The sequence below is a fragment of the Sylvia atricapilla genome, chromosome 5, assembly GCF_009819655.1.
Source record: "Sylvia atricapilla isolate bSylAtr1 chromosome 5, bSylAtr1.pri, whole genome shotgun sequence".
In the NCBI taxonomy this organism is placed as follows: Eukaryota; Metazoa; Chordata; class Aves; order Passeriformes; family Sylviidae; genus Sylvia; species Sylvia atricapilla.
This window is the reverse complement of record NC_089144.1, coordinates 53,616,047-53,628,970: the sequence shown is the minus strand read 5'-3', so window position 1 is coordinate 53,628,970 and position 12,924 is coordinate 53,616,047.

Genomic DNA, 12,924 nt, shown 5'->3' with positions numbered 1-12,924 from the left:
TAAAAGGAAAATGGCCCATTAAATGTCATGTATGCATTCAGTAGCCTGAATACAAAACACACAGAGAATAACTATATAGATGTTTGTGCATAGGCATTTATGTCATAATTTCAAGGACCTATTGATTATTATTTAGCTTTTATAAAGCTTGATAACAAAAGATATGTTTTTGAAGGAAATCTCTGCCTAATCAAAAACTTGAATAAACATACATAAGCTTATTATCCTTCATATGAAATTTCAGAAGTAGTCATCAAATAAAATCATTTCTTCAGGCCATAGGACTTGTATAAAATTCAAAAGGAATGGCTGGAATTGCTGATGTTATGTAACCATAGCCTTGCACCATGCCTATATATTTTGATAATTTTTGAGATTTTAATATTCTTGAAAAACACTAGAACAAATTGCCTTGTCTTCAGCCATAAAGTGTGCCATATGGAATGAATGGTTCCAAGTCCTTGTGGCTCAAGCTGTGTTATGGGGGAACCTCCCTAAGGAAGACAAATTTACCAGACAGTTCCTGGTTTTGGGATCTACCAGGGCAGTTGACAGATAATTGATTCTAATCCAAATGTTCCCAAAGAGATATTTTTCTCTTATGAGCTTCTCAGAAGTTTATAATGAATCTAACATGGGACACTTGACAATTTTGTACATCAGGATTTCGAAAAGCTGGTAAGAAAATGCTGACTGGTGCTAGATTTCTAGTGTGAAGGAGACTGATTCCTGAGCTATAGAGTCCTCTTTCTCATTTTGCCCTATCACTTTTTCTTTGCCATCCCCTGTAAAACCTGTTTCTTTGTGTTGAAAGACTACAACTTAAGGTATGAAATCAAATAATTTGTTTTGCACTAATTTTCAGTAGCTTATTGTAACTTTGTGATTTGACCTTTGTCTTCCTTTCTCGTCTTTGACTTACACATCCTGTGTTTTCTTTTATACCCTATCCTTGATTTTTGTGATAATACATGCTTCATATTTCCTTGTGCTCTGAGACTGCTGCATGTTGCATAAGATCATATTTCTGCTCAAGTGAAAAAATCAGTGAGAAAGCTCAGAGCTGAGGAAAAGGACGATTTCTTGCTTTTCTTTAGTTGCTACAAACCTTGGTTATTGACAAAAACTTCCTTGTATACAAAAGCACAAGGGGGCAGCATTACATTAAAATAAATTGTTGCACTCTGTGTGTGTGTGTGTCTGTGTGTGTGTCTGTGTGTCTGTGTGTGTACTGAAGAATAATCATATAGCTAATGCTAAGGTTGCAGAAAAAAATATTTCAGTTTGTTCACACTGCCTTATTAGTTTACTTGTCCTGATGGCATTGGTAAGCTAGAGGAAAAAAAAATAAATCTGAGGCTGTGGAGTTTTTTACTTGCTTTCTCTTGTGTGGCAGACCCTTCATACATCTTCCTTTCCCTGCTTTCCCTCATCAATAAATATTTATTTGTTTTAAGGACCAGACAACTTTCCAGAAGACTTTCTTTCATGACTAGTTGACATGAACAGCAACTCTTTGCTTTCTCATCCATACAGGATAGGCTCTGGACTGCAAAAGAATTCTGCCAACCTTGAAAACTTTCAAAATTGATCATCATCAGTTGATAACTATTGGAAAGGACCAGTTGAAATGGCTTGTTCTCTTGTGGCAGTGCTTGTGTTAACATTTTGAACTGACTTGCAACTGGCTTGATTCAGATTCTCAAAAATATGGTTTTGGATGGAAACACGTTACTGCAGAAGTTTACCTTCAAAGAGTGAGAATGTTCATAGTGTCTTTGCAAGAATCTGGTTCATGTCCACAGTGTTCTCACTGTTTTCCTGTCATTCATTACGGACTGATATTGTCCTGATTTTGAGTAGTTGAAACCCGCAGTGTCTTTTTGTATGGAATTAATAACCTGAACCACTGTCTATAACCTGAATGTTGCTACTGTAGGTTCATCACTTTCAGTTTAAATTGACTGTGAGGTCTGACTGATCTTTGCTGCATGGGTCATTTTGATGCCGTGCCTAAAGGACGCAATCTAGCAATTTTTTTCCAGGAAGTGTAGTGCCAAGGATGCTAATTGAATGCCAAGGATGGCATTTTGGTTTTCAACTCTACTTAATTTTAGAAAAGAGGAGTTGAACACTTGGGGACAAGTCTGAATGCCAGTTGAAAGAGGGGCATCATTGTCTAGGGAAAGGTGTCAGCACTTGGTTGCAAAGACCTAACTCCAGCTATTATTTAAGTTTTGTCTTTAGGGATGCAAATATTTTCCATATTATTTGGCATCACCTTCTGGAGGCACTCCAGGGAGTATTATGTAATTCCACTTGTGTGAATGACTGCTTCCACCTGTGTTAATATGTCCACACATTATTCTCACAGTCTTTTATATAATCCAGTTCTGGAAAGGAGAGTTTAAAAGGCTCTTCCAAGGCCTGACTCTCGAAAGGCTGAGACCTCCTCACCAGTCAGAGATTGATGGCATTCAGTTTCCTGGGGTAGTCTCAGAAGATAAACAGAAATCAATGCACCTCATAGTTAGGTGCACCTGTTTTAACTAACATTTTGCTCAGATGAACACTAAAAAATTGGTGTCTGGCTGTTGGTCACATCAGTAACCATGAATGCCACTAATCTTTGACAATTGTCAGTGTTCCATCTAAGGAATTGAGTGCTGCTTCCTTTCCCTGCCAGAAAGGCCTGAGCGGTTTATAAAATGGGACTGAACTGCATAAAATTGAAAGGTTGGTAATAATTTTTTTTAAAAAAATTATTTATTTTTTTTCTCTTGGTATGCTCATGACCTAGAAAGATGACAGAGGACTCTGTTTTAAGAAGGAAAATTTATGATAGTAACTTCAGGATAAAAATATTTGAGAGAATACTTTTATTGCCCTTTTCCTTCCAGTTCTTTCATTAAGTGAAAAATAAACATTTATTTTGAAGTCAAATGAATGGGTCATGTCACTCAGTTCGAGTTCTGTCACCATGTTGCTATTATAGGTAATCTGACTATGAACTTTGGGCTTAGAAATGGTTCTAAAACTATAAAAATGTTTCCTTTCCTTCCAACAAACTTGTATCTTTGTATTTCACTCATCCAGCTATGTTTTTGATCTGTTATGTTAAGATTAGCCTTATGTACTTGAACTATTTTCCCCTGATTTTTGTGCTTGGTAACAATGAGAGCCTCTCTCAGCTCTTTTTTTTTTTTTTTTTTTTTTTTTTTTTTTTTTTTTTTTTTTTTTCCCTCCCAAGTTTTTAAAATGCCACTTTCCCAAAGTTTTGGAAATCTAGTTACGTTGTTGTAGCTGTCTTCCTAAAAAGCCAAAACAAACCACTGTGTGGAAGACCATTTTGGAGAATTTCTCTCTTTTTTTCTACAAACAAACATGACGATACCATCTGCCCCTGTTTTTCACATGGGTCAATAGGTGTTGAGGTTATTGAGTCTTTCAGTCATATCAGATCATCAAAGAGATACAAATAATCTCTCTTGAGGAAAAAAAGGTATCTTACAAGTCACATCTGCTTCTATAAGATGTGGTTTTTATCTATATGTTCTGGTATCTTCTATCTGGAGATTTGAACAGGAGTTTTATTTCTGTCTTTCTGTCTCCCTTCTCCCCAAAAAGGCTTATTCTGATATGAAGCAGTTCTTCAATCTAATGACCTGAGTCAGCACACACCTCGTGCTGTACTGCTTGTACAGCAGGCTCATCCTTGATGGAATGCCTGGGACTCATGTCCTCTTTCCACAACAACATACTATTGAAATCCAGCTTTAGCTACCTGCCACAGTTAAAGTATAAAGAACTGTTTAAAAAATACCAAAAAAACCAAAAAAACAGTGATAGTCCAAGCATCATTTGATTTTTTTAATGTTTATTTTTATTTTTTCATTTATTTTGATTGTTTTTCCAAAAATATTGTCCTACATTTGTTTCAGGTTAAGCAATATTCCTTCTACATCGAGTACTCCCCCATTCAGAGCTGTTAACTGAGATCAATAAGTAGGGTTAGCCTGATATTTAGGACACCCTATCTCGAGAAGAAGAACAAATATCAACAATTGAAAGTCCTTTTGCTGTACATGAGGGACAAAAGCCAGGCAGCTAAAAGGAGGAGTTCTTTTGCTCAGTTTTGTCAACAAAAATTTTTTTTGCCTTTTCACATTATCAGATATTGACTTTTCTCTGGGACACTTTAGCACTACTGCAAGTCTGGAGTTTTTGAAGGGCTGGGTTGGACTGCATTACTTCTGTCTCTAAAATTGAACTCAGCATTGAGATTTAATTTACAGTTTGTTTCTGTGACTTAGCTCTTTCTTCTACTCAAACAATATATGCTCAATAACGATTTTTTTTAAAAACCTGCAGCCACTACCTTCTCAGAGTTTATGGGTCATTTTGTACTTCGTATAAGCTGAAGGCAAAGGGGATGCCATTCTCCAACACCTAGATTCTGAAAACACCTCAATAATAGGGTGAAGTAGCTCATAAAAATCCTGTTTCTTTTTAAAAAAGAGGTCTTTTCCAGCTGAAACAATCCCATGGTTCTTGCTCTTGGTTACCTGGCTCGTCACACAGCGCACTCAGGCTGCAGTGAAGTGTGCCAGGGAAAGCAACATTCTCTCAGCCACTGCATGTGGCCACAGCCAGATGCTCTTTGAGCAATTCTAGGTAAGTTGTCAAGACTGGGAAAACATCACTGCATAGTGTAGTTACATATATTCCATGTAGTTACATATATTTTAGATATAACATGGTAGTAATACACATGTGTTTTAAAACTACCATGTTATACATAAAACTAATATATGATTGATAAATTAGGAGGCTTTTTTTGCCCTTGATTTTCCTCTTGCAAGCAGCACAACACAACATTCTGGAGGGTTCAAAAGGCTACTTAATCCTTATATGCTATTTGTAGGCAGCTTTTCAAATTTTATTGTATTTTTTATGGTGAGACTCTATAATAAATAGACTTATTCTCTAAGTAAAAATAAAACCCAAAAGCATGAACTATTAGATGTTCAGTAGGGTTGATGGTGTAAGGGAAAAGTAAATAGCATTTGGCCTCTGCCTATAACTGAGACTAGAGCTAAAGAATTGATCTATTATTCAGAGGGGCTGTCCTTTGTAATTCCCATTGACTTTGGGCTACATATCCAGGTACTTAAGTGAGATAAATTTTTAACATGCAAAGCTAGAAGTGATTTTTTGATATAGGCTCCCATTTTTTTTCCCTGAAACTTCTCCCTTTTCAACTTTTTACTTTCTTTTTCTGTTCATTGCTTTTCTAAGGGTCTTAAAGTCACAGGGTCTTAAAGTCTTAATGTAACATTTTATTACATTTTTGTTTTCTTTTGAAATAAAGTATTTTAACTTATGCTGGGTTAGTTCTTCAGGTTCTTTCAGCTTCCATAAAGAAGACATGAGTATTAGGGAAAAAATGTTGTGTGTAAAATTCATTTTATTCTCTCTTCTAACTACTGGAGAAAAGGCAAATCTTCTAATTAATGAAGAAAGGCTGATTTGTATAAACTTATATATTCCTTAGGGGTTTTTTTACTGGCTCCTAAGAGGAGCCAGTGCGCTACATATCTGTGTTAAAATGCATAAGGATTCTTAGCTTGTGTGTGTTATTCAGCAGTGTAGTACAAGTCATTCTGGTTCAAATACATAGAAAAAAAGTCCTGAACAATGTAGAGAAGAACTTCCTTGGCCCAGGCTGAGTGAGCTGACCATCTTTGCTAGCAATCCTCACTACATCATGGGCATTGGCTGTATGGGGAATCTTGTTTTCTGAACCCAGCTCCAAGAGCAGAGACATATTTAAGGGCTTGTGGGTTCAGAATTAAAACCTGTCTTCATGGATGCATTTACAATTCAAAATTGAACATGACACTGAACTTCCTTGTGCTTTCCTGTGGGTAAATTGGATAACCCTTCCTTCAGAGAATGATATCAAATGTTTTCTGAAGAAGAAACAGTTCTGTAAGACATTCTGATATCAGAGAAATGGATGTTTTACAAAGTAGAATAGTTGTTTACCCGAACTAAAGATAGAAGGAGGGCAAACATAAAATTTGTCATGGTAACACAATTATAACTATGTATGAAGAGAACAACAACTTTATTCCCTGAAATTTGCATGGAGTATGCACAAGACAGTAGTTTATTGTTTCTCCTTTCCTAAGTGTAAGATGAAAACTCTGTACTTTCTTCAAAAGGGAGTACCTCCAGTTCCTCTGCATTTGTCCCTCTTTGGCCACAGATATTACTGGACTTTTTCTATTAATGGAAAACATGTTTCAGGAAGTTGATGTTTCTCAAGTGTGTCAGTCCCCTGCACCAGACCCTTAAAAGCATGGAATTACCAGATTCAGAGACACCTCTTAACCTCCCCTCACACCCACACAGCATGTCTCTATTGACAGTGACAGATACTGCATCTTAATAGGGAACCTACTTCAGCCTCCAGCAGAGAAGGAAGCACTCTACTCATTAATCTCCTTCAGAGTATAGTCTGAACCCTTATTTACAGCCTCAGCAACATTAGCAAGCGCTCTGTGTTGACATATGCACACAGGTTAGGCGTGTCAGACAGTATGAGCTTCTGGGGGAAGCTGATGTTTTAATGAAGGCTTTGCCTCCTCCCCATCACGGGGAAGCGCTGCCGGCTTCTCCGCTCGCCATCTGTAAAACAACATCCCAATGGCATTCCTCATCAATCCAAGCCCATCCTCCCTGCAACAAAATTCCAAACTGCTCTGGAGAAAGGCTTCAATCAGCTGCTTCTTCTTGTGGTAGTGGACGAGATGTGGAAACCCGAAAAAAGAGCAGGTGTTTATACAAAATGTTCTCTCTTTCTGTGATGCTCAGTTGATGTCTTAAGTTTTAACTTTCATATTTTTCACATTCTGTGCTGCTCAGGGGTGCAGTTTTGAGCCTCTTATTAAGTACTGGGAAGCTCTCCTCAGAGGACAAGGAGACAAAACAAATCCTTTTCCTGATGAAGACCAAGGACAACTTTCAGGCCCAGAAGTATAAACAATGGTGGACTGAAGGGAGGAACAAGAAGGATGGGACCTCACAACCTGAAGCTGTAATTGGACAATTAAACCCCAATATGCAAATGGACCAAAGCTTATAAAAGTTTGAGACTTTGTGACCGGTGATCCATTTTGTGACCATTCTTAGTCCACCTTGGGTGTAGCCCTGGTCAGGCCCTGTCCTGCCCATGGTGTACCCCTAAAGGCCTTTCAATAAATATCTACTTTTTTCTCTAGCTCTGTCCAGTGTCTGGTTTAGGTCAGCCTTCCCAAGGCATCACAGTTATATGATCTGTGTTTGGGCCTTTCCACTTACGTGTGATGGGAAGCACTGCTTTTCTCCACTTGCCAAGACAGGGGAAAAAATACTTAAAAAATTTTCAGAAGCTTATATGAATCACTCTGTTGTCTAACAAAAACCTGATCTGGGCAAAACCAGTGCAAAGTCTTGAATGTTCTGCATTTGAAATCATTATGTGGCAGATGTACTCAGAAAATTGGATAAGCAAACAGCTTTGTGTTTTTTACCACCTACATTTCACAGTGCTAGGAAAAGTCTAGGTGTTAGTTGAAAGCTTATCATATGCTAAAAATGTAATACTGTCAATGCTACAAAAGGGCCTGTTTGTTTTGAGCTGGTTATCTGTACTAAGGATTAGGAATTTGTTATTTTGGTAAGGCTTAAAGAAAACTGAGTGATGCTCTGGAAGAGAAAGGTAATGTTTAATTTAAAAACAAATATTGCTTATAGTATTAGAGGGATACTGTACACTAGAAATATGATGGCAGTACTCAAAGTCAAAAAAACATTGTGGCTGGTGCATGAGACTAGAAAGGCTCAGCTTTGGCAAGGTCTTCCACTTGCAGTGATTCCTTCACATCCATGGCATGAGCTGACTCAGGGTGGATTGGCTTTCAGAGAATGTCTCTAATGTTCTTTTCCTGTTACAGCTTCCTAGAACTCATCCAGGCTGGTGGATTTGCAGGGTGAGGCATTTGGCTTGTCTGAACACACCTGTGTAAAAGCACCTGGAGATATTCTGGCACCTGGAGGGGAACTGGGTGAGACACTGTACTTCAGAGTTACACAGGTGAGTGGTTGGCCATACAGCAGTGTTCTGCCTGTGTTCGCACGTTAACTAAAGGAATTGAAAGGACATCTGGTAGCTTGATTCCTCCTATTATGCCTTATCCTGCCAATAATATTGACTGGCTAAACTCTTCTCAGAAGAAATAGTACTAGTTTCTTTAGCAGGATAGGGATAGACCCCAGGGAGGATGGAAACTAACCTGTCACTCTTACACATAGGGCCATATATTCTGAACTCATGACTCTTGGTCTTGCTATGGTTTATATTAACCCATTCAATTTAATACAGATGGGTCTCTATCTCTTTCTGTGAAATTCACTTGACCCTTCCTTGCTTACCTATATAAATTCCAATATAGATTTTTTTGAGGGATATCATCTGAAATGTTTTATTCATGGTACAAAATCATACATTAGTATCACTGTGTCTGATCCTTTGAATAATGATTGCTTGAAAACATGCTTTTTATCTGATCAAATGCTTAGCAACTCCATATGGGCCATTAGCCACTAGATATAAGACATCCCTTAAAACGTAGGAGGATAGTCACGGTAACTTCTTCAAATTTATCTTAAATTTTCTCTAATACTTCATTAACTGGATTAAGGTCACCTGCCTTGTTTAACAGCATTATTCTGTATTGTTCCAATAGCCTGCAAGGAATAAACACAAGATTTATCAATAATCTTAATTAGCAAGCAGCAATAAACTAACTCAGGGACAGAGCAGCTCACCATATTTGCTTCTATGCCCCTGTAATTTTTCTGCAAACAATTATTACAATTGAGATATATGAAAGCAGATTTCAAAGAATGCACTCAGCAAAGGGTCTGAAGGAGAAGAAAGGTTTTCAGATGAGCCAAGGACTATTTATATTGGAAATAAAACTCCCATGAGGTCTTGCTGCCATGGCCCCTCTTGCAGACAGAGGCTGTTTGGAATTAATTTTCTTTGCCTTCACCACAAGTGCAGATGGTAGTGTGTAGTATCAGCAGCTTCCTTTTTCAGGGAAGGATTAATCAAATGCAAAAGTCACAGAGACTGGTATCATTGGTATTTTAAAAGGTTTGGATACTAGGGAGAAAAATAATGCACTTTTCTCATGGGTTGCTCTTCAGCTCTACAATTGTCAGCATTGTTTTAGAAAGTTGGTGGTCATTACTGATTTTTCAGAGCACCAAAAGAGAGATGCGTACTTCCATTCTGATAACATTATCACAACCCAAACATTCTAAAAAGAACAGAAATCCCCACATGAACAAAATACTCCGCATTGCCAGTAAGTCTTTTCAAGGGCCCTGTTGCAATGAATTGCTCTTGGGACACTGAAGACTAGGACAGAGGAATTAAATTGTTGAGCCACAGTGCTGTGGAGTTTGGGCAGGATAATAGTCCTTGAGGGACCACAGGGGACAGATCTATGAAAAGTGACAAGCCTGCTTTGTGATTTTGAAGACATTCTAGGTCAAGGTAGCTTCAAAGTCATGCCAATAGCCATGGAAATGAGGCCTGTCATGCTGTTTGAGTAATCCTGACAGTGTAACTCCAGCCCCATCCTGGTTTTGGGACAAGACACCATATTCTCTTCTACCCTCAGCGCATAGGTCTTGTGGTCTGTATCCAGGGGCTTGGAGGGTGGCTTGAAAGGTCTTATCTAAGGCGATGCAGACCCCACGACACTCAACATCTGAGGCTGTGCCTTCCTCAGAGCTGTTTCTGGACTAGACAGCAGCTACTTTACATTTGCCTAGCCAATCTCTTTAAAAAGTAATACTGAAGATGATGAGCCAGTCAGATTATGAAAAATATGCACCTAAAAATCATATTTGACTGTAAAGCTGCCCAGCATCAATTAAACCTCGTCACGTTTTTCTTTGTCATGCTCTCCTCACACACCTAGTCTCTTCTGCCTCCTTACTTGCAATTTTTTGAGAAATAATATTATATTAGCTAGTAAAAATTATGCTGCTTCTGTGGAATATGAGCTTATTTATTTGATGCATAATAGGTAATCCATACCTGTACTTTCTAAGCACCTCCAGGGGTAGAATATCTGGCCTTTGCTATTCCAGACCTATAAATGCACACACCAACACTCTTTCACGTGCACACACAAAAAAATCAAACAAACAAGTGTACTGATTTACTGACTCACTCTGAGAGACAATGCATCCAATGGTTTTGGTTTAATGGTTTTCATCTTCTGGTGTTGGCAGGAAATGCAGAGTGAAAGCAGCGAAGACATGAGCACAGCATTTGGCTCATGTCCTCTCTAACTCCCAGGATGTGACCTCCAGAATCTGCTGCTAAACAATGCTGAAATTACAGAGAAAGGAACTGTCTCTGCCGCTTTAGAACCAGCACAGGGTTTGTAAGGCAACCTTAAGTATCTGTAGAAAAAATACCTAGCAGAGGTACTTGGATACTGAGAGCTTGTTTCTAGTCATCATCCCACAGCAAAGAATTATTAAGTCTTATGATTATTTTTTATTTACATACACATCAACCTGACAAAATGAGGTTTATGCTTTCTCCACTTTTTAGGTTCCAGCTGACTATCATTTTCTTTTAAGATTAAATAAGTAATTTATTGAACTGTAACATCAAGTATTTATTAGGAAATCGCTGGGCAATTTTAACTGTATCTTTTTTTAAAACATAAATCTGCATCCAAGGCCTCCAGTAACTTTGTGCGACTCTGCACCATTAATTTCTTCCAGAGTGACATTCTGATATGAGCTGAACAGATGGAATTGCAGGATTGTTCTAGCAAATTTATCATAAAAAATGCATCCGACACCTGTGTAATTTGCCTAATCATTTTCCTAATAAGCTCCCACCATTAATTATGCACGATTTCCACAATGCAATCAAGATAAAAGTAAATCTGATGACTTAATACCCTTCAAAATAATTGGTTCACCCAACACAAGGCCTCCTTTGCTTTCCGTAGCCATTCCAGTTAATTAGAAAAAGGGTGCACCCTGTAGGAGTCAGCAGAATGGAGGCTGAGTGCATGGTGGGAGGCAGGCCTGCTGGTTTTTTGGGCAGGAGTCAAGGATATTAACTCATGAAAGAGAAGAAGGGCCCCCCCGCCTCTCATTGCTGCCTCTCCCCCCCTCCCACCCCACCCAGCAGCAAACAGATGCGATTAGTGTTCTTCAGCCATCAGAAAACTGACTGCAGGACTCCGAGGGTCTAATGAGAATCAACTTTTCGGCGGCTGCTGTCTTGTGGTGCAGCCCACCTGTCACATCATTAGGTGCAGCATGTGCCTGGAATTCACTTTGCTAAATGAGATTTACAGGCCCCAGTGAAACCCATCCTGCAGCATTCCTGCTTCAATTAGCTAAAGATTAATTGTCTGAGAAAGGGAATGAAAGTTTTACTTCAACTGACCTGAAAATGGTGGGGGGGTTGGTGGGGAGGGAGGAGAGAGGGGGATGGAGGGGGAGCCGGGGAGGGGGGCAGAAAGTATGGCTCAGGTATTCCACATAGGCCTCAGGCAGCGTGGAAAAACGTGATAATTTAAAGGTGCTGCAAATTTCCTACACCTCGTCTGGATGAGTGAAATTAACTAGCACTAAAAGCTGTCAAATTAAAGGTTGACTTCCAGATATTAGCACCTTAAATGTCACCGAATATTCTCTGTCTCTCCCCTCCCCACCCTCCCTCCTTTCTCTCCCTCGGCCTCTCTCTCCCCTGCCCTCCCTCCCCCATCTTCTTTTTTATTTTTTTTTAAATTTTTTTAATTTTTTTTTTTCTTTTTTGGCAAACAGGCATCTCGGCACACCTGCACGTGCACACAAACATTATCCCACTGCTGTTCCTGCTAACTGCCTGTGCGTGCTCAGGCCAGCGTCGCTTGGTATAAATCTCAGATGTAACCATGGCTACAGAACAACTGGCAATTACAAAATTTCCTCCATTTTTAATGTTACACTAATTATGTTTGAATGTGTTTTAATGGAGAAAGGAATCAGAGGAGATGAAACAGTGTTCTCTGCATGAGGAGAGTGGGGGTGAGAGCCTATGTCTTCTATCTTTGACAGCTTAGAATTCAAGCTCAGGAAAGGTGCAGAGCATCATGAAATGAGGTGGTGTGCCTGTGGGTATGTGGTGCTTGCACCATCACACGAAATACGTGGATTAAAATTTAGAATCCTGATGATAATATCAAAACAAGACCAGACCTGCTCGTAACATGGGAAAAACAAATCATAGCTTAACTTGAGCTTTATTTCGAGACTAAAAGATGGCTGCTTGTACTGCCATCCCATTGCTTGGGATATCCTGCCAGCTAAAGGTGAGGCTTCAGATCTTAAACTGGTTTTGAAGAATCATGTAATCATAGAATGCTTTCAGTTGGAAAGGACTTTAAAAGCCCCCTAGTTCCAACCCCTCTGTCATGGGTAGGGACACCTTCCACTAGACCAGGTTACTCAAATCCATATCCAACCTGGTCTTGACCACTTCCAGGCCTGTGACAACCACAGCTTCTTTGGGCAACCTCTTCCAGTGTCTCACCACTCTCACAGTGAAAATCTTCTTCCTTAGCTTTTGTTCAGCTGCGATTTTGAGTGAGAAACTGTTTTTCTTCTGTTCTGCATGGTATAAAATATATGGCATGTGAGGTGGTTTCCATGCTTGTACAATGTGTAAAATGTTTAAGAAAAAATATTATTACCCATTGTGCTCTCAGTCCTCAGGTCTGGCTTGTCTACTTGTGTTCAATCTCTGGCTCTGTATCATCCAAAATTGTAGGTCATGTCAACAAATTTGAC